The following is a 24,541-nucleotide window of genomic DNA, read 5'->3' as shown; positions in this document are numbered from 1 at the left end:
TAATTTACTTTTCCACCTTGCCTCTCTTTGTTCAACCTAATATAGAAGCATTTGAGTTTTACGATTACTTTGGGTCATCATTTTCTTATAGGGACTCTCATGTAACCTAAAACTTTAATTTATCTGTTTTTATGTTAACCTGTTTTATGTTGATTTAATTTTCAGGCCTATCTGGGAACTCTAAAAGAAGAGATGTAAAGTTTTTACTCACATGTACTTCCAATATTCCTTTTTTAAAAAAAATTTGAGTGGTGCTTATGTTAGTAATAGCTTTATAATTTATTTCACAGCTATATAGATATATCCATTTTAACTCATTTTCTGTATGTATTTGACCTCAATATCACTTTCATCTCTTCTAATTTTATCAATAAAGAGATTGTCTTGCAAGGGATCAGCAGATGGCATAATGGTTACATAGCTGGACTCTCATGTAGTCACCTGTGGTTCAAATCTCAGATCTTAAAGCTAATGCAGGGCATGTGTGTATGTGTGCTTGCCCCAAATCTCTAGAGGATAATTAAAGAGTGAGGATAGCAGTCCCTTGAGGGGTGATTTCTTGCTTTCTGTCTCTCTGGTGAGCACACATGCCCTATAGCAAAAAAACAAAACAAAAAACAACTAACCAACCAAACAAACAAACAAAACCCTCTCCTTAATAAAAAAAGGAACAAAATTGTCTTACTAAATTTGGAAACTGGGAGAGCACTGGCTGCTGAGGCAGTCACACATGTGAAGCTCACTGTTGGCTACCTAAGAAACTGCTTATTTTTGTGACTCAAACCAGAAAATTGGCAAGAACTGCCAGAGTCTTATAAATTGCAACATATTTCTAAAGAATTTTTGTGAACCATTTGTTTTCTGCATGTAATTTTTTTTTTTTTTTTTTTGCTGGCTCCCTGACCTTTGCTCTTAGTCATTCCAGAAGTTACAAAAATTCTTCTATTAAAAACTTCATACTAGGACTATGTAGAGTGCATCTTGTAGTTTTGAAGGAACCATGACTGTTTATCTGTATCTTTCTATACCTATATCTATATGCATACCTACAATACATGTTTAACTTTATCTTTCTATATCTATACACATACCTACAATACATATACCTACCTATTTGCATATATGTATTGTAGGTATGTGTATAGATTTAGAAAGATATGGTCTAGATGTATCCCTTCAAAATTCAACTAGAAACATCATCTTCATTATAGGAGAACTAAGAGGTGGGGTTTTGGGGAAGTGTCTACGTTATACAGGCAGAGCCCTGGGGCACATGGTGCTAATACCCCTTATACAAGAGGATGAAGGAAACTCCTTGCTTCCCCCACCGAGGGAGAATAGCAGGTGCCCCTCATACCGTGTGAGGTTGCAGCAATGAGGCACCCCCTGTGATGCAGACAGAAGCCTGTATCAGACACCAAATCTGCTGACACCTTCATCTCAGACTTGTCATTCACCAATACTGTAAGAAAAACTTTTCTGCTAGTTATAAATTGCCAGCTCTAAGGTATTTTGCTATGGCAGTAAGGCAAGAATGTACTAAAACAATCTGGGTTATGCATAGGTTCTACTCACACTAAAGCATGTTGAATTACTTGGGGGCATACTGTCTATTTGGAAATCTTGGATATGACTAAGAAAGCGGAAAGGAAAAACAGTTCATAGCCATATGATCTACTATGCAGACTTTCTTCTATATTTTAATTACTTTCTTCTGCATGTCTGATTGTATATATGCAGGTTATTATTTTTTTTTGGCTGTTCTAATTTAATTGTATAAATTCAATTTGAAGTGAACTAATACTATTTATGTTTAAAATGTTTATTTATGTCTTTAAAGAATAAAGACTGGGTACAAAAATATTAAAACATAAGTTACCTTGATGCTGCTTCTCGGAAAGCTAGTTAATAGTGTAACAAAAAAATCTTCAGTGCATTTAGGTTTCTTACTAAGAGATCTGTTTTAAACTAAGACTCAGATCAGGAACTGTGGAATGGAAAATAATCACTCCACTGTTGAATAATCAGGAAAACTGTGCAGAAGAACACAGAGGTGGTGAGGCAGCTTGCAGAGACAGCTGATGAAACATGCTAGAGTTTAAGGACAGAGGGAACATTATCGGTGCATCACGCCCAGTGAGTAAGTGACAGAGGCAGACAGCCTGATTACTGCATTTGGAACAGCTTGACTCTCCGAGTCTTTGTATTGTGGAGCAGAGTTAAAGAAAACTGTAGAAATAAGATTATGAGGACTATATTTTAAAAGTTTCATATTGGATTTTGAAGTATGAGAATATGACAAAAAAGGAACAAATAAAAAGGATTTGGCACACCATGGTGTGGTGGTTAAGGCAGCTGGATCACATGTGGTTGATTGCTCGGCTCAAGACCTAGTCAACAGTGGCTTGGAAAGCACCCCAGACGCATGTGTATTTGTGTTCAAATCCTGAAAGGAGAGAGAAATGAAGAAGAGGCTGAGGTATGATCATTTCCCATTGCTTTCTCTCTTTCTCTCTCTCTCACCCTGTTTGTCTATCACCAGTGATTGTACCAGCCTTCTGGCAAAATTTTAAAAAAACGAGTGTTTATTTGTAGATCACCTTTAAATATATATATAAACATGCCAGTTGGTGACATGGTGGTTAAGATGACTGGAGCTCACATTACTGACAGTACAGTTCAAATCTAGGACCCAGTAGCTTGAGAAACATACAAAGTACATGTGTATGTATGCCCAAAATCAAGAAAAGAGGGAGATATGGAAGAGAGGGGATTGAGGGTGTGACCATTCCCCATGGGGCCTGCTTTCTCACTTTTCCTCTTTTCTTTCTCTTTGTCTCTCTCTCATGCCTTCTGGCAAATTTTTAAGAAGAAAAGAAAAAGACACATCCTGACATTAAAAAACAATACATTTGTATTAAAAATGTACTTTATATTAAAGTATTAAAAATATATTTTGTATTAAAATACATTTTAATACAAAAATTTATAAAGGAAAATTGGAAACATGTTTAGTAGAAATGAGAAAATTGGTCCAGACATGGTGCCACAGCAGTAGCACAACACTCTGCAATGCTGGAAACCACATGGAGGACTGCTGTTGGGTTCCCAGGTTGACTTGTACTTTCAGGGCACATGCACATGTGCTTGTTATCCTGGCTGGGAAATTCTGGGGCGGGGGCCATAGTAGCTTACTTTAATTTTATATATATGTGTACACATATATATATATATATATGTGTGTGTGTGTATATATATATATATATGTGTGTGTGTGTGTGTATATATATATATATATATATAAACCTCTCCAAAAAAATCTGGGAGAAATAGCATATAATTCTCATATGTATGCAACAAATTTTTGGGGGGGTGGCAGGTTTTTTTATTTTGAGAGGTTTTTGCTGCAGGGCACGTGCACTCGCCAGAAAGACAGAGAGAGACAGAAAGCAAGAAATCACCCCCTAGGGGGATGGCCACGCCACAATCCCATCTCCTTCTTTCTCTTCTTGGGATCTTGGGCACACACACACATGCGCCGGGCATGAGTTTAAGCCATCGGGCCTGGGATTCAAACCACAGTCGACTACATTGGAGTCCAGCAACATAGCCATTACGCTAACTGCTGGTCCCAATGCAACAAATTTTAAATCATTTTTACTTTCCATAAATAGATTTAAGAAGAAAATTGTTCACTATATTCCTATAGATATCTGTGTACCTGACAAATGCTCCTGAGATTCTAGTACCTAAAATATTACTTAATATAGCATAATGTTTCTGAATATTGCATCAGAGTTTTAGATGGAACTAAAAAGTCAACATACTAGATTTACAATAACAGAGGTACATTTCTTCTATGTGTCATTAGAAGAAGAGCTAAAAGGCTTAGCTTACCAAAAAAAAAATCAATGTATTTAATAACTGCATGAAATTTGTACTGCTGTAATCTTTTATATATTTAAGGCTGCTCAATTATAAAAAGGCCCATTTAAAAAGCAGCTGTAGTATATAGGGAAACAAAATTAATACTCATGAGCACATTTTCAATTTTTTTTTCCTACAGATTAATGTGCTTTACTTTAGAGACACTGGGCCTATGAAACTAGAGGCCAGAATAGAGATGTATTTGTGGGGGCATTACACAAAAGGCAGGGCTATAGTTCCCTAACATAAATCAATATCCAGTGAAGTCTTAAATAACTATGAAGCACAACAGCAAGGAAGTATCAGGGAAGAGATTGAGAAGATTAACAAGAAAAACAGAAACTTGACCAACGCCGATTTCGTCTAAGACTGAGCCTATGATTTACCAATATGATTGAGTGCCTCATTACCTGAGTATTAGCTTATAGACTCACAGAAATAGTATGGACCAATTACGTTGATTTGAAGGTAAAAGGATAAATTTATTCATTTATGATTTTTTTCAAGTTCATTTACTTATGTACTTTTTATTTCCTTCTTTTTGGTGGAAAGTGGGAACCTCCACAGGATTTTTATGCCACAATTCTTCCCCAGCCCTGCAGCCAGCCAGGATCAGAGGACACTGGAGGGCAACCAGGGTTTTGAGACTGACCCTGGAGATGAACTTGGAGCCTTCCCTCATAGCCTCCAGCATCACACAGCAGTAACTCGACCGCTTGTGCCTTCATTGTCAGGCCTATTTATAAATTTCTAAAATAAACTTTTTTGTTGTTTTTAAGGTTTTTGTCATGGGGATCATGAACTCTCTAGAGAGGAGACAGGCAGAGAGAGACAGTAAGAGGGAAAGTAAGAGGGAAAATGAGAAATTACTTCCTTTAGGAATAGCCACGCTGCAATCCCTTTTCTTTTATTCTCCTCCTGGGATTTTGGGCATACATGCATATGCCCCCAGTGTGATTTTAAAGCCACCAGGTCTGGCACTTGAACCATGGTCAGTCATGTGGAAGTCTATTGCCTTAACCACTGTAGCACTTACTGGTCCCACACTTTTTTTTTTTTTCTTAAGCAGTTTCTGGTTCATACAAAATAGAGGGAAAAATCCAGAGAATTCTTATATCCTTTACACCCCCCTCCCCATATGCATAGTCCTCCCCACTACTGACATCTTGTACCAGAGGGTTTGGTGCATTTTTGCAACTGTTGAATCTGCATTGGCTTGTCTTCATCACTCTTATTCAAAGTTTACAGTGGGGTTCAACCCTGGTGTTGTATATTGCTTGATTTTTTTAAACCCTTTAATTTCACTGTATTTTATATTCTAATTAATCACATGATCTTTACCAATTATTTCAAACTTTGGCAAAAAGAGTAGTTTCTTTTTGTAAATTGTCTAAAACTGTGATTATGGATTAGTAATACATGTCAAGTCAGTTGTCATATGGTTTTGTGCATTTTATGCACGATTAATAATTGTTAAAAAGTAAGTCATCATTTGAAAATTTGTGAGTTAATTGATTATACATAATTTTCTAGTTATTCAGTTTCTTTGAGTTTTTTTTTTTTAATCTGTAGACAATGGACCCACATTGCAGAGGGTAACAATGGGTTGGCACTGAGTTAAGTGTTCACAGATTGAACAGCAACTGCATTCTATAATTCACTATGGTCCCCACCATTTATCATTGCTTCTCTATTGTTTTTTTTTTTTTCTATTTGTATTCTTTTAAACTCAAGTTTCTGTCAAAAATGAGAAATAAAGCACTGCCATAATTTTTCTAACACTCAGGCATCTTCATTCATTTTGATTATCTTTGTATACATCATAGACACTTGCTATGTATTGTCACTTACAAAAAACGTGAAGTAATTTGAAACTTGCTAATGTTAACAAAAAAGGTTACACGGTCTGATCTTGTGAAGAAAGTCCATGAGAAAGAGTATGCACTGTACCTTTCAAAAAGTAATTTCTGTTGGAAGAATATGTGTCTTAAAGTGTTTCACTTTGGAAGTTATTCTTACATTAATGGTGCCAAGGAGTATTATTGTAGGATAACTGAACTGAAAGAGTAGGTATCAAGTCTGTAATTCAGTATTCCGTATGCAAGCCCAACACTCAGTGCAAGGTTATGTAGGTGTCCTTTCTAGCTTCTAAAAACTTTTTCCAAGGTTGTTTCTTTCTGGTAGGTTAAGGCTTCAGACATTGCTCTTTATGTATTTGACCCTAAACTAAGCCAACATTACAAGAAACTGAACACTTCTGTCATTAATAGTGTTAGCTTAAATTGAAATCTATTAGGTATTTTCTATAATTACATAAAAATTTGCAGTAAAAAATATTTCTTTTGCTCATTTTATGTGCTCAAATTATAATTAATGAAGATATTTATTAGATTTAAAAATAATGATTAGGAATCTAAAAAGCCTGGGGAGCAAAAAGGACTTTATTATTTAATTGATGAAAATGCACAATGAGAGTTGAAATAAAAATTCACTTCAGAAAAGAGAATATGTAATCTGGGTTGATATTATCAGCTTTATAAAATGAATTGATCAGGTTGATGTTATTTTTAATATAGTAGAAATAAATTATCTGTTACATGACAATCTTGGAAATAAGAGACTAATAATTACTGACATTAATTTCTAGAAGGAAATATGTTTAATTGAAAGTTTATGTGTGTTGGTGATATGTATGGTGGCATTTCATATGATATGTATTTATACATACATAGGTGACATGTGTATATATGTAAAATATGTGCACATATTTATATATTTAGATATGAATATATGTAAATATATGAATAAATCTCACTTTTTATTTCCAGGTTAGAAAAATGGAAAGATAAAAGGAGAAAAAGTTTTTGAATTTTGAATGTCAGAAACAGTCTCTAGAAATCATTTTTTAATTTGTATTTTAATAATGCAGATTTCTTTCTATAGAGCCTTATAGGTTGTACCTAAAAATCCTATGTAATTTTGATTATAAAGCCACTTAAATTATAATCAAAGATAGTATTCCATTTCAATTCAGGTGCCCTTCTTAACTTTTTCACTTGAGGAAACAACAAAAACAACAACAGAACCCAATGTTATATTCTTATGGGATAACTTGAGTTTTTCTTTCTTTTGAAATGTATTTTTCACAAGTTTTACAAAGCTTTGTGAAGTGGCTGTCATTTGAACTCTGTTTCTTAATCCTCTGGTGTCAGTGCCTGGAGAAAGAGCTTCAAAAAAATGATAAAAAAATAAAAGATTCTCCCAAAGATTTGATATTTTTAAATACCTCCAATTCTCTTATTGCTACAAATTCTAGTTTCAGGATGCATTCACTGTCTTTTACTCTTATAGTTACCTAGACGCTTTGAGATACTAAATACACTTTAAAAATTTCCATTTGTGGGTTTAAAATATTTTATTCTTAATTAATTTGTATGGAATATGCCATTCTTTTGTTGTATTACATTATAGCTATCAGCATTTTGGGGTTTTGTGATTAAACAGTAAAAAATACTTATTTATTGGAAATAGATATGTTCTACCATCAATTGTATGCATACATAATTGTTAATATATTGCGATATTTTGCTATATCTTTGCCAAGTTGATAAACTTAATTTAGGTAATTGATCATTTGGGAAAATACCTTTAGAATATAGGTAGGTAAAATGAGATGCAGAAATTATTCATAGTGAAAGCAATGGTATTTAAGGGAGTTAGTGTCATCAAAAGTCTCCCATTAGCAGTGACAGACCAGCAGCATTGGAGAGTCAAAGGTTTCATATGCAATTATAGTGAAAGCATCTGACAGATGGGTTTGTGGTATGAGACTTCTTTTGTTTCCTGATACTTAAACTCTCTTGATTCCTGTTTAATATCAGAGCTCATTCTCGAGCTTCTCACTAGTTCAAAGAGCTTGCTTGAAATAACATATTTTTCTCCTAAAATTAGTAATTGTCTTCTTATTGACTACCAAAGACAAAGCCAAAAACAAACATTCTTTTGCTTAAATCAACCTTAACAATCTGTCTTTTATAATAATACTATGTAGAGGCATAGCTCATTTTACTATCCTTTGCTTTAATTATATTTTGCAGATATTATGCTTTTGATAAATGGAAGTTCTGTCGTCTGTGTTGAGCAAATCTATCAACACTGTCTTTGCTTTTACAAAAGCATATGACCACCTCATGCCTCCATTATGTTCAGATAATTCTCACAATACTTCTAACTTTTTTGTTATCATTAGATATCACATGGTGATCTGTAATTACTGATCTTTGATGTTACCATTGTGTAATTATTTGGGGTGCTGAGAACCACATCCATGTAAGATGCCAAACTTAACTAATAAATGTGTGTGTATTCACCCACTAGCTGTTTCCCTGTCTCTGTCCTTCTCTGTAGGCCTCTCTATTCCCTGAGAAACAATGTTATTGAAATTAAGACAGTTAATATTTCCATAATGGCCTCTACTGTCAAGTGAATGAAAATGCTGCATGTCTCTCACTTTAACTCAAAAGTGGTAATGATTAAACTTTATAAGGAAGGCAAGTCAAAGCCAAGGTAGGCCAAAAGCTAGGCCTCTTATGTGGAACAGCCCAGTTGTGAATGCAAAGGAAAGTTTTTGAAGAAAATTAAATTGTTGTTCCAGTGAACACATGGATGATCAGAAAATGAAACAGTTTAATTGCTTTTATAGAGTGTTCTAGTGGTCTGGACAGAACATTAATATAGACACAACATCCCTGAAAACAAAGCCTAATCTAGAGTAAATCCCTAACTCCTCAAATCTATGAAGATTGAGAGAGTGAGGAAGCTGCAGAAGAAAACATTTAGTGCTAGCAGCAGTTGAGTCCTGAGGTATTAGGAAAGAAGTTATTTCCATTACATAAGTGTCAAGTGACAAAGTAAGTACTGTTACAGAAGCTGCTGCAAGTTACCCAGAAGACCTAGCTAAAATCATTAATAAAGGTGGCTACACTAAACAACAGATTTTCAGTGAGGACAAAATAACCTTACATTGGAAGGACATTCCATCTTGGACTTTTATAGCTAGAAGGGAGAAGTCAATTTCTGACCTCAAACTTCAAAGGACAGACTGACTCTTGCTTGGAGCTAATGCAGCTGGTAGTTTTAAATGGAAAGAAATGTTTTTTAACCATTTCAAAAATCCTAAAACCCTTAATAACTACGCTAAATCTAGTCTGCCTGTGCTCAATAAATGACAAAACCTATGTGACAGTATATATGTGTACCGCATATTTTATGGAATACATCAAGCCTAATTTTGGGACCTGCCGCTCAGGAAAAAAAAAAATTCTCTCAAAACATACCAGGAGATTAATGTGGTTTTCATGCCTGCTAGCACAACATCCATTTTGCAGCCTATAGATTGAATAATTTTGACTTTTAAGTCTTAATATTTAAGAAATATTTTATAAGGCTATAGCAGTGATTCCTCTGCTAGATCCTGGCAAAGTCAATTGAAACCCTCTGTAAAAGATTCTCTCAGATGCCATTTAGAACATTCATGATTAATGGGGGGGGATCAAAATATTAATTAACAGACTTTTGGTAGACATGGATTGCAATCTTCGTACAGGACTGTAAGGGGTTTAGGACTACATTAGAGTAGGTAATTTCAGATGTGGTAGAAATAGAAAGAGAGCTAGAATTAGAAGTGGAGCCTGAAAATTTGACTGAACTGCAACAATTTTATGATTAAATCTATAATGGATGAGGAATTTGTTCTTATAAATGAATTAAGGTAGTTTTATCAATGAAATCTACTCTTGATAAAAATTCTATGAATGAGGCTAGTAGGTGGTATATGCTTAAAGTGCTGGACTCCCACATGGCCAACTGTGATTCAAGCCCCAGACCTGGTGGCTTGTTTTCTCATTTTCCCTTTCTCTCTCATCAAATTATACACACACACACACACACACATATATATCAAATGAAATAAATAATTCTTTAAAAAAGATGCTATGAACATGATTGAAATGACAAAGGATTTATACTATTATACTTACTATAAAGTTGTCGTGGGATTTGAGAAGATTGACTCCAGGTTTGCAGGAAGTTCTGTGGGCAAAATTCCATTAAACAGCATCACATGCTACAGAATATGTTTTTTTTTTCTTTTTTTTTTTTTTTGGAGAGATTTTTCACTGTAGGGCGCGTGCGCTCGCCAGACAGACAGAGAGAGACATAGAGACAGAAAGCGAGAAATCACCCCCCAGGGGGGATGGTCACGCCGCAATCCCTTCTCCTCCATTCTCCTCTCAGGATCTTGGGCACGCACGCACACGCGCCCGGCGTGAGTTTTAAGCCACCGGGTCTGGGCCACGAACCGCGGTCGACTACGTGGGAGTCCAGCGACATAGCCATTACGCTAACTGCTGGTTCCCCAGAATATGTTTTTGTGAAAGAGTTGATCAATGTAGAAAACTTCACTGTTGTCTTAGCTGAAGGAATTGCTACAACTACTTCATCTTTCATCAACCACCAACCTGATCAGTCAACAACATCAACATGTTCCATAAGAAACTCTCCACCAAAAAAAGCTACAGCTCATTGAGAGCTCACATAATTATTAGAAGTTTTTAGCAGCAAATTTTTTTAAACGATGCTATGTACATTATTTAGACATAATGCTATTGCACACTTAATTGACTATAGTATATGGTAGACATAAGTTTCACATGCAGTAGGAAAACAAAAATTTATGTGACTTGTTTTACTGCAATATTTGCTATATTATGATGTTCTGGGACCAACCCTGCTATATCTTCATGGTAAGCCTATAGTTTTGAAAAACAAAGATTATACAGATAATTCATTGAAGTGGCATATTCGAGACAAATAAAAATAGCATACTGATAAACCTACATGGATTGTTATAGTTATTTTTCACAGAGTAACATATTGACATAAACTTTGTATGTCTATAGTGTTCAATGTTTCACTATTGTACTCTTCCTGTACTAATGTGAATCAATTAGTCATAGATATGAGACTGCAGAAATCTTTATTTTTATTACCTCTGAATATATAAGGAGAGAGTGTAAGGAGACTGCCTCCCCTATTAAAGGAAAGAGGAGCCAGCCATCACATTGACCAGCCTAAGGGATTATGAAGACTTTTTTAGTTGATGTGAAATTCACATAGTATAAAGTTAACAATTTTAAAATGAATACTTCAGTGACACTTAGTAAAGGCACAATGTTTTACAATCAAGACTTTTATCTAGTTCCAAAATATTTCATCCCCCCCCCCAAAGCAAGTTCAAACCAATGGAACAGTTACCCTCCATGCTCCCTTCCCTAACTGTCTGCCTTCATTCTCTATGCATATTCCTATTTTGATTATTTCAAATAAATGAAATAAAGTTTTTAGTTTTCACTAAATTGACTCAGATTCTTACGGAAACTGTGCTAAGCAGACCAAAGACAAAGCTCAAGGTTGGAGTCTAGTCAGAAGGAAGACTCAGAAGAGCTTTATCTGGTTTGGCCAAAGAGAGTTCTTTGTCAACTCTCCCAGCTGGATACCATAGTCGCTAGCTGGGAGCTACAGCACGGAGCCGTACTTTCTTGCCCACACGTGTCCATAATGCTAACCCGATGGAGGAAGGCAGGCCATGGCTCACGTACCATAAGCGTTTTGTGCTTTTACTGCTATCTAATCAATTTCCGGAAAGAAAAAAAGTCCTCATTTTTTCTGTGTCCTTAGGACATCTTGCAGAAAATTTTATTTATATACTTATTTATTTATTTTTATGATATTCACCTGTTACAGCTGATCTGCTAAAGTGAAGATTATAGAGCATCTCACACAGCCATTCTGGGAAGAGAACTCTTTTCAAAATAATTTGTATCAGGGGACATTAATAATTTATAATTTTGAAGAATGGCACAAAGTTTAAGGGAGTTTTTAACTTTAAAGCAATGTTTTAAATGCTCAAAACTATCACTTAAATTTTAGAATTTTTTGACATGATATCTTTTTAGTCATTTCATAAATGTATACCACTGTACTTTTCAAGTAAGAAAAGTTAGAAACATAATTGTTTAATTAGAAATGTAATTCTTTCATTTGTTACTGAGAAATTTAGCAGGCTTCTTTTTTTCTTCACATTTATCTCTGAAATAAATTACTTGCACTGGCACCAAACATTTTTATTTTTTAAAGGTTTTTCCCATCAGGTGGGTGTGCTTGCCAGAGAGAGGTAGTGAGAGGGAAAGTGAGAAATCATCTTCCCCACCAGGGATAATGACCACACTGCAATCTCTTCTAGGATTTTGAGCATACACGCTCATGAGCCCGGAGCATGGAGAAATTTTCAAGCCACCAGGTCCAGGACTCTAAACATAGTAGGCCATGTAGGAGTCCAGGACCTTAACCACTATGCCACCTACTGGCTCCACCAGACATTTTTTTAAATGCCAGAAAGATTATGAGTGCTAACACATGTGAGAGAAAGAAACAGAGAAAGCATCAATCAATGCGGCCTGATGACATTGCAAACCTCTTTCCTCATTCTTCCTTTCCACCAAGAACCTGGACACACACACATGTGTATCTGCATGCTCTTAAACCACTGGGGCTAGATTTCATACACACATGTGTACCTGCATGCTTTTAAACTACCGGGGCTAGATTTCATACTACGGTTGGCTATGTGGGGTCTATTTCCCTCCATATTGTGGTTTACCACCAAGCTATGGGGTTATCCCTGCACCAAAATTTTAATATACTTGGTATGGTTTATAAGAATATTGATTTTAAAATATGAATAAAAACATAGCACTGTGATATCAATAGTCATATATTATAAGTGATTGTAACATTCTTATTTTACAAATATTGATTTTGATTTCTCTTATCCCAGATATTTTCTCTAAAATTATATCCACCTTGTGTATATATTAATAAAAATTAAAGTTAAGTTGTAGCTGTTCTTTTAATATGCACAAAGCATCTAATACTAATGAATTAATAAAAATTAATTATATGTTAGATATGAAGACTAAGCCTTTTGGAGGAAACCAAGACCAAACCAAAACAAAACAAAATTTAAAAAAAGATATGACAGGAGAAGAAAATGTGAAAATGTAACCCTACTCAACTCTTCTAATTGTTTAATTCGCAGAAAATTGATTAGAAGAAAATACTCAGGTATGCATTCAAAGTAAAATCTATAGAGACATCTCTGGAACTTTTTACTGTGCTAAATATTAGCCAGTACAAGGAAACATATACTCTTATATTTTATTTTTTTATTTACCTCCTTAATAATGGTAAATAATTCTATTTCTCAGATCCTTAATTAGTGACTTTTTTATGCATAGACCAGCTGCAGGAGAAAAGTAGTAGGGCTATGAAGAATTATTTTTTCTTATCTTTCTTCTATCTTTTGGTGGTTTGAAGGCAATCTTTAGCATTTCTTGACTTGTAGATGCCATCAGTCTGATCTCTGCCTCATCTTTATATGGCATTCTCCCTATAGGCATCTGTCTGCATGTCCAAATAGCCCCTCTTTATATGGATATTTTAGAGCAGGGTCCACCTTAATGACCTTCTCTTGATCATTTGGAAAGACTCTATTTCTAACAAATAGAAAAAGTCATACTCACAGGTCACTGGTGGATTAGAACATGAACATCTCTTTGTAAGACAATATTCAACCCAAAATATTTAAAACTTTTGGCATTACTAACGAAAGAGAATTTGTCTTAATTATGATAAAATTAACAGAAAAAGTAACAACTGTCCAAATTAGATCATTGGGCCTCTTATTCAGCCATTTAAAGACTCTGTTTGATCATTTACAAATCTCAGCAACTAATTTATCTATAATCAAAGAACTATATTTTATCAATTCTTAGAGGCACATTTTCACATATTAAAATGTCTTAGTTGTGCACATTAAAAACCTGTGGCAACTTACAATAATTACAAGCTCTTTCCTAATAGATATAAAAGTATATATTAAAAAAGATAACGTAGATTCCATGAGGTATGAAAATACGCTTCCTCTTACAGTACGAACTAAGCCTGTATCACCATCTTGGACACTCATCCTGTACAGTTTATATCTATGTCCTTAACTCAGCTTCTTTTTAAAACATTTCATGTAAGGGAGATAGAAATGAAATAAAAATTCTGTTTCTGTTCACATAGTGTCTTTATTGAAGATAAACTTGGATTAAACAAGTATATAATCATTGTTCATAATCAAAACCTCTAAACTCTTTAATGATAACTTTTTATTTGATCCCAAACTGATCCCAAACCCTGAGTCTCATCATATAACTTAAAAATTATTAAACTGGGTTAATTTTCATCATTTTCAACCACTTAGTGAATTGGTAGCACTAGAGTTGTCACCATAAATGCTTTTTATGCAAAAACTTCTCAAGCAAGTTTGTGATTGCTAGTTTTTCAAAATTACACTTATGATTTGAGCTTTGTGCACTATGAAGGATAAATAAAATACAAATTTATAAATTGTTTATGACCATGTATGAATGATTCTGTGTATTGAAAAAACTGTTACGCCAAATTTTCTTCTTGAAAATATTTGACTTCTAGTATTAGGAAATGTAGTATCTTCCTCAGCTAGGTAACATGCCAACTGTGTGTTGACCATCTGCCTTGTTTCGGTTTCCAATCAGGTTGATGAATACTATTTCCACAAACAGTTCCTTTGAGGGGAAGATTTAGGCCAAGGACAGACATAGAATTATAATTTTCACTGTATTCATTAGCATTCATATTCATTTGCAGACACATACATGTGTTCATTTTATCTCATTCTGCTAGATTAACATCCTGAGAGGGTTGATTTGTGAGAAGGTTGGGGCATGCTGAGTTAATTTATGTCTCTGGAGGACGTTTTGTTCTTAGTTAAGTAAAGAACGAGAGGCCCAGAACGCTTTATTGTTTTGTTTATTTTTATGATTGGTTGTGGACGTCCTGTCTATGGTGATGGATGTTCTGTTGTGGTTCCATTTTTATTTGAGGCAGAAATTTTAATTAATCCTTTGAGTTTCATCCAGTTGTTTTTGGCAATTTGATGGACCTGTCTCCAGTCACTCTCTTTGACACCAACCTATTATGTACTGAATCTCTTCTCTCTAATTAAATCACTTACAAAACTTTAAGTAATTAGCTTATTATTAATATGAAGCTTTATTTAGAAAATACTTTTCAAGTATCTTAAAATTTTGCCTTTTTATTATTATGACTATTATCTTCTAAACATTGCTGAGTGCAGTTTAAATGTGTCATTTTCCTTATTTTTTAATTACACATTATTTCATGTTATACTTTGTTGTCTAGCTGGTTTATATAACTTCTTCGTATAGTAGTTACTGGCTTAGGGGCTAGCGGGTGGCGTGATGGTTGAGGTGCTGGATTCCCACATAGCCAACCACAGTTCAAGTCTTGGACCTGGTTGTTGACTTTCTCACTTTTTCTCTCTCTCTCATCAAAATTAAAAATAATAATAATAATAAATAAAATAAAATAAATAATTCTTTTAAAAAAAGTTATTGGTTTAATCAATCATGTCCCACATAAGGAAGTCACCTTTAAGGCACTTTACAAGCAATATTATTACTATTAATAGTAACATATTTGAAGTAATATTAATATTACTATTATGACTCTAAAATAAGAAAATTGAGACTTAAGGCATGCAGTACTGAACTTTTAGTTTACTGGAAGATACATGAGTGAAAGAAGCTAAGTGTTAATATGTGGCTTAATAATTTCTTAGAAATTATTGGTATCGTTAGTTCCCCAAGGAAAAAAAGAGCCAGCAGATGGCGTGACAATTAAGGCACTGGACTGCCTCATCATGACCATGATTCAAGTTCTTGCACCTGGTGGCTTGAAAACCAGTTGCATATGCTTCCATGCCCCAAATCCTGAGAACAGAATGGAGAAGGGATTACACTGTGGCCATCTCCCCTGTGTGTGTGTCGGTGATTTCTCACTTTTCCTCTCTCTGTCTCTCTCCAGCAAAGAAACTCCTATCACAAAAACTTAAAAAAATAAATAAAAGACAAAAATAAAGAACAAAATCTATGGCAAAAACCTAAAAAAATAAATTAAAAGACAAAAATAAAGAACAAAGAGAATATTTAGCCAGTTTCAATTAGACACAGCAATTGCCATATCTCTCCACTGGTCACTAGTCCTGTTCTGAAGGAAGATATAATTCTTACAAATGGCATAGTTAAATGGATCTCCAACTTTGGAGCAGTTGAGTTGGTGAAAAGTAAACTGCCAGATGGCGAGAGTAGCCACACCTGAGATGCATCCGTCAGAAGCAGTCCAATTCTGATGCACAGAACAGGAGGTAGAAACACACAGACACATTCACACACATGTGTGTCTAAGACCTAGTCTTAGGTGGAATAGCTGCAGATAATAATTTTATGTTTTAGATAATGCTTTTTGATATCAAAGTTTATTCCAAAGTCTTTCTTAGAAATAGCATATAGAAAAACTAAAAATGTCTATAGCCATGCCATTGTCCAAGACAAGATGCATACTAAAACAAGACAATCTCAAGCAATTCTATTCTGCCAAATGCTGGAGATCACATTTCTTTTCTATTTCTGTCACAAGACCTGATTAATAAATCAATAAACTTATTTTTTCCAGTGTGTATAAACCATGGTTCTCCAGAGAAACAAAGGCAGTATGAGATTGTGTGTGTATGGAGTGTGTGTGTATGCAAATATGTGTACATGAATTGGCTTATGTGATTGTGGGTTCGGCAAGTCCCTCAGACTGGAAACTGCTGGCCAGGAGCTGATGCTGCGGCCTTGAGTAGTAATTTTTTTTCTTCCTCAGATAAACTAGCTTTGCTATTAAAGCCTTTAAACTGTACTAGATGAAGCCAAGATTATCAAGGGTGATCGTCTTAGAGTCAATTGACTGTAGATGTTATCCACACTTAAAACATAACTTCACCACAGCACCGAGACTGGTGGTGAATTGCTGGGTACTGTGGCATAGCCAAGCTGACACATAAAACCAACATCACAATTCAACCCTTGTCAACATGGCATCTATCTAGCTCTATCTACTATCTATCTATCATCTATCTATCTATCTATCTATCTATCTATCTATCTATCTATCATCTATCTATATGTCATCCTTAAAACATACTTAATCTTAAAAAATAACAATAACCAAGTCATACTTCCACCTGATACAGTATACATATCCTGTGTACAACTAAAAACTTGCTAACATTTTCCCCAGCAAAGGATGTAAAGCCCATAGGTAGAGTTCATTCTTCTTGTTCATAATTCTATAACTAAAATAACGTGATGTGAAGGCAAATATGATTAATATTTCTTATTTTAAATGATAAGGAGATAAAAGTGGGAATAAAATAAAAATACTGATATATATATATACATATATATATTTACATATATGTACATATACATAAGAAAGTAATAAAATTACAGTCCTCTTCAGCATAGCTAGTATTTGTAACTTCCTTCCACTATCCGTTCCATATTCACTTTGGCCTAAGTAAGGACTTTAGCTGGACATGGTTCTTTGCCTGTTGAAGTGACCTTCATACTGAAGGTTTTGGGCCATTCGTAGTCTTCCTTGAATTGCATTTACATAGTTTTTCATTGCCTTTAATAACAAGACATGGTAATATTAAGTGATACCCTGAGTGATCTGTTTTCCAGATACGCTCTTCTTACCTCTGTTCTGTAGTAGCATCCAATGTTCTCTTGGTACTTAGGCTCAATCTCTTAACCTAATACAGCAACTCCCTTCTTCACAAGATTCTGAAATATGAAGAGTTCAAAGTGGCCAGATAGCAGTCTTAATGTTCAGTTCTGTAGAATCGTTGCTATGTCTCCTGGAATTAAGATCTTAGACCAGTAGAACGTAAAGTTGTAAGGTTAATAGGAAACAAAAATGTTGCTCCTGGATTACCAGGAGTAATAATGAGTGATGCTTCTTCCATTTTCAAACCTCATGACCATGTCACAGAATCTTGGCTATGGGGAGGAGTACCATATGCAGGATATATTCAGACATAGGGCATTACCCTAGCCCTGTAACTATCATGTGTCTGTTAAACATACCGATCTTGGTTAGTCTGATGAATCTTCCATGGCAATGTAAGGGGAGGAACACTAGGAAACCACTTATATTATCTCTGCAACTTTATGTCTCCAAGATGGCTTGTAAAGCTAGTCACTACACTGTGTAATTTCTTCACTTGGCAGCGTGCGGTAGGTGAATAAGGCGGATATTAATTTCTTATATCAGTCTGGAAATAATTCTGCAGCAAATTCCAATATTATGTAAACTTACCTCCAAGTACAGGATTCCAAAATAAAATCACTTTTTACTAGTTAAATATTGTGAGAATTTCATCAAATTATTATTTTTGTTTTTTAAAGGTTTTTGCTATAGGGCACGTGTGCTTGCCAGAAAGACAGAGAAAGACAGAGAGACAGAAAGTGAAAAATCACCCCCCAGGGGAGATGGCCATGCTGCAATCCCTTCTCCTCCATTCTCCTCTTGGGATCTTGGGCACGCACACACATGCACCAGGAATCAAACTGCAGTTGGCTACATGGGAATCTAGTGACACAGACATTATGTCAACTGCTGGTCCCTGAGAATTTCATCAAATTATTGACTTTAGTCCCTTCTTGTGATAAATTTTCATCTCTAAGATATAAGAAATAAAATCTACTTCATAGAGTTTCTAAGATTATCTCACTTAATATATCAAAGAAATTTTAAAATAATGCCTGAACATTATATGGTCAAAAACTTTAACCTATATATTAGTTTCATATCATGATACAGGTGAGCCAGTATATACTTCTTCAAAGTGAGGCATATGAGGGTTTTTAAAAAGTTCATAAATATGGGGGCCAGCAGGTGGCATGGTGGTTAAGGTGCTGGACACTCCCACATGGCTGAGACTCGGATCTGGTGGCTTGCTTTCTTGCTTTCCTCTCTCTCTCTCTGGTCAAATTAAAATAAATGAATGAATAAATAAATTTTTAAAAATTCTAAAAAACAAAAAAGTTCATGAATATGTATACTACAGAAACTATGTATGCAGTTCAAAGTGTTTTGCACTAAAGTAAATCTATATTTTATTTTCCACAAACTTTTCAGGTTCTCTCATACCTTCTTTTACTTTTTAAAAAGATTATTTACTTTTATTTTTCATTATTATTTTTAAATTTGTTACAGGGCATATGCACTCATCAGAGAAAGAGAGAGAGAGAGAAAGTGAAAAATGTGAGAAAGCAAGCCATCAAGACCAGGACTTGAACCATAGATGACCATGTAGGAATGCAGCACCTTAAACTTCATGCCACCTACTGTCCGCATACCTCCATTTTCTTACTTCTACAATAGCACTATTTTCATGACCTTGGCTGAGTACTTAACCTTTTAAAAAGTTAGTTTCATCACCTTTAAAACAATGCTAATATTTATCTATTATATTTGTTGTGATTTTCAGACTGCCAGGTCCAGGACTTTATCCATAGTTGGACATGTGGGAGTCCAGCGACTCAAGCACACCACCTGCCAGTCCCTTTTATTTGTTTATCTATTATATTTGTTGGAAACAATGTTAATAATACAGATAATTTCTAAAACTTTGTGGCAAAATTTAATTGAAGTACAAGTTTGTTTTGGTAAAAAAAAGAAAAAAAAAATTGAGGAACAAGCAGATGTAGTGGAGGTTAAGGCAATTGGGTCCCATATAGCTGACTGCACAGTTGAAGGAGTCTTGGATCCTGTGGCTAGAAAAACATATCATATGTTTGTGTGTGCATACCCAAAATCCATGAGGAGGAAAAGAAGGGATTTGGCATGGCCATTCCCTGGCAGGGGATAGAGGGATTTCTCACTGTGTCTTTCTCTAGTGAGTACACATGCCTTATAGCAAACTAACAAAATAAATAAATTTAAACATTCTGAAATGTCTGCATAGTTTTTTCCATAATGTGCATTTCTCATGGACTTTCGTGAAGAGCCTTCACATTTATCACGATGGATAGTTACACAAATAAGAACAAATTTATTTATAGCAATAAGCACATAGAATATTACAAAACTATATGGTTATAATAATATTATTGGACAAATTGTATTGGTTTAACTTACTACAAGTATATTCTATGGCCTGGTTGAGCCTCTTATGGAAAAGTCTTTAAGTATGTCGTAAAATCATGAGTAGCATAATTGTATTGTTAGGTGTTTGTATTATTTTAGAATTTAGCTTATTCATGAGTAAAATATTTTCAAGGGAAAAAATATCTAGACGCATATGTAGAACTAACTGTAGCACTATACATTTTAGAATTGCCATCACATTATAACCTATCCGCCTGGTTAAGCAGGTACTTTTCTTCATGTGAATAAAACTCGACATTTTTATTTAGACTCGTGGGACCACATTTAACCTGACAAATTACTTGGCGAATATTTCTACACAATACACATAAATCTCCTCTTATTGAAAAGATAGCTTAATATATAAATGGATTAATTCTCATGAATATGTGATAATAAAGGACCAATGTACCATAATTTCAAAAGATAGGTTAAAAATGCATATTTCTATTCTTTATTTGGTTCACTATATAGAAATGAAAATATTACTTTAAAACATAAATGCCATTCTGAATACAATCTGAATATGCCCAAAATAGGAAGAATATTTTTTTAAATCTCTTATTATATTGTTGCCAGGTATTCAGAAGTACCATCCAAGTACACACACACATACACACATATAAATTTCAAATACCCAATAAATATTAAAAACATCATTTATCTTAACTCTGAAAAGATAGTAAAATGGCAGTAACATTTGGCTCATTGTTTAGAATTTTCTTTTTTTTCTTTAATTATATGTTAGTGAGGATAATGGATAACTATCCATGAGGGAAGGTGAATTCTCCCATGCCATCCCCCTTTTTTAAGGGTAAGGAAATAACAGAAGAATCTGTTGTAATCATGAGATGGTTGTCAAATCTGTTTCTCAGGGCTTGGTGGTTAAGGTGCTGGAGTCCAATATGACTGACTGTGGTTCCAGTCCTGGACAGGGTGGCTTGCTGTCTCACTATCCCTCTCTCTTTCTGTCACTCTCTGGTCAATGAAAAAATAGCAATAATAAATACAGTTTTTTTTTTTTTTTAAATCAGTTTCTCTGGGGCCCGCAGGGATAGGGACTGGCAGATGGGGTGGTGGTTAAGAACGCTGGACTCCCACATGGCCAGCCACGGTTTGAGTCCTGGACCTGGTGGCTTGCTTTCTCACTCCCCACCCTCTTGCTCTGTCCCACTCTGAGCAAATTAAAAATAAATAAATAAAGTTAAACAAAATGATTCTTTTAGAAAACCAGTTTCTCAATACTTGTGTACTACTCTTATGATTTAAAAAAAATGCTCTTTTCATTGAGAGACTTTGCTAAAAATTTATAGTCATTTTGCTCTTATGTCTTTCACCTTTTAGATTCTCCATCATGTATTCAACAGTTTACTTGCACAAGAACTTACTCCTATAGATATGACTTTTTAATCATAGATTACATAATAGTATAAAATTTATATATGTATATGTGTATATATACATTATATATGTAAGTATATATATATATTCACAATTAAATCACAGAGTGTTAATTTGAAAGAACAATTTCAAGAGAACATTTGCCAATAACAAATATCACAGAAGAGCAAAATATCATTTAAGAGCATAAGGGGAAGGAAAAAAAAAATACCTCCTTAAATACATCTAATTCTTTGAAAAATGAAAAGAATAAAACACAGCATCTAACCATGTAAACATTTTTAGAAGACTAATATGTATTTTGCATTTAGTTAGAGTTCTGGTGCTAAGACTAGAGAAACAAATAATAATGGAACTAGTTAATTGGTTACTTATGTTAATACTATTAAAGAGTTACAATTAAATAGAAGCTAGAAGCTTAAGAAGAACATATAAAAATTTCTGATTATGCTAAACCAAAACAATGAAGTGTCTCTCTGAAACAGAGAGGCAAGCATGTAGAAATATGGGAAGCAATGGGACTGTTGCTTGCCTACGGTGGGAAAAACTGACTCAGAGAAAATCTGTATTATGTATGACAATTTCTTTCTTATGAATATTTGCAGGAAAAGGGCTTTGCCTATAAACTAGACTAACAGATATAAACTATCGTCTAAGTTGCCACGGTGGAACTCTTCTAGGACTGAAAAACCACTTTGCACATTGTTCCTGCTTTACCCAAGAGGAAGTTGAAAGTGGGAGAAAGCAATTGCCAAAGAGGAATTTCAATGCAGCCTCCTTGATATGAAAAGTAAGTAGAAATATGTCTGTGACTTGAGAGAATGGAAATATTTATCTTAATTTTCCCCAAACTTATTTCATAATGCAGAATATCACAGAAATACTCTACAAAAATATTCTTTTTTCAAATATTGAGAAACATTGCTTAGTATTTTTCTTTTCAATAAATCATGAAATATATAAATACATTAAAAATCTAAGAAGGTCTAAAATAATTCTGTTCTATAGCATTTAACTAATTATTTTCTCATCCTATTTGACATTACCCAAATGTTAAAGATTACCTGTATGTTTCTGAAAGTCAGAAAAACCAATATTTTGTCATTTCATTATAAAAATCTGTCACTAACATTACAATATCTTTATAGTGTCAATTTAAGATAACATATGAAAAAACTCAAAACAATAGCATCTTATTAAATATATTGATTAATCTTGGAAATTATGGAGAGAGAAATTAATTATAGATATATACAAAGTATCAATAGATACATTAAGTTTTAATGTATTCTATATTATCAAATGTTCCCAGTTAACGGAGACATCTGAAAGAATCTGAACAGCATCCACGAGCAGAGAAATCTTTTTTTGATCGATTATATAAAACTTAACTAAAGATGCATCAAATAGCTAATGACAATTACTAATTTATATTTTATAACTTTTTAAAAAATGTTTTGGGACCAGTAATGGCATCATGGTTGCATTGCTGAACTCCCACATGGTTGACTGTGGTTCAAGTCTCAGACCTGGTGGCTTGAAACTCACACTGAGTGAGTGGGCATGCATGCCCAAGATTCCAGGAGGAGAATAAAGGGATTGTAGTGTGACCACCTCCCCTGGGGAGTGATTTCTCACTTTCTGTTTCTCTGTCTCTCTGTGTCTGTCCAATGAATGCATGCACCCCATAGCCAAAAAAAATCTTTCTAAAAATTTTTAATGAAGGTTTTTAAATTTAGTCTTTGGGGTTAATTTACATACAAAAATGCACCAGTTGATTTTTTTAAATATTATTTTTAAATTCATGACAAAATTCATGCACCCACACAAACAAGAGAAAGTGAGCACCCTCCATGGGGCTCATTCACACAATTCACTTCCTGTAGTTCTCCAGCCTGCCAGAACCTTGGCCATGTGTGTTTCCACACTGTTTCTTGGTGTTTCTACAGGCTGACTGGACTGCAGACTAGAACTACAGTTGGCAAGTGGCTTCCAGTTTAGCAATCCAGTATACGAATGAGCATACCACCCAGGCTAGCTCATCACTTATTTTGGGCAAATGTGCCTACTAAACTATTAACTGCCATAATTAAGATAGAGAACATTTCCAATATTCCAAAAAGTCACTTTGGATCCTACTGAAGTTAGTGCCACCTTCAAGTTAGCACCAGGCAATAAGTGACTCTAGAAAAAAAAAAAATAGGAAACACAGGACTTAAAATGTGAAACTCATTTAATAAATTATTTAGGTTCAGGGTTTTTCTTTTTTATCTATTACAGTGACAAAAATAAATAAAATCATGTGAATTCTGATAAAAATACATTGATTTCCATATAGTCTTGCATTGACTCTTAGCCTCTCTTGGGTTTTATGAATTTATAAGGATGATTTCTTTTTCTTACCTGCAAATTCAACTGAAAGTGGAATCTGTAAACTTTGTACAAATCTTCTGTATTTAGAGCATATGTTTCCCTTTATGTCTGGGAGCAGTGGGATTTGGGCTGAAAGATTTTAAGAGAAAAAAATGTTAGTCGTATATTTTTAAAAAGGATACAACATTTAGAGATTTAATGGAAAAGTGTGAGAATATAAAGATGAATAAGAAATGAGTGGAAGAAACATGTCTGCATGTTGGAATTAACTGATGACTAAATAAACTTCAAACTTTCTTCCTTCTTTTTCTTTGAGATATTTATGTTGCTTATACTTTGTGTGTGTGTTTTATTTTTGTTTTTTGCACTTAAGGGAAATTTACAGATTAATACTGCTTTTTTTACAAAATTCAAATATTATAGTCACAAATTTATTAATACTTACTAGTCTTAAAACAGGTGTTACTCACACTTTCAATGTCAGTTTATTCACATAATTTCTTCAACTTTCTCTTTTTGGGTATGTTGACACATAAAGGATAAACTATTGACAAATTTTCAATTTGTCCTGATTTCTCCTCAGCTGATGAGAGTATCTTATGTAATCAACTGTGACATTATCTGACCAAATAAA

Source organism: Tupaia chinensis, unplaced genomic scaffold, assembly GCF_000334495.1.
Source record: "Tupaia chinensis unplaced genomic scaffold, TupChi_1.0 Scaffold000270_1, whole genome shotgun sequence".
NCBI classification, from domain to species: domain Eukaryota; kingdom Metazoa; phylum Chordata; class Mammalia; order Scandentia; family Tupaiidae; genus Tupaia; species Tupaia belangeri.
The sequence above is the reverse complement of the archived record's forward strand: the minus strand, read 5'-3'. Positions refer to the sequence as shown.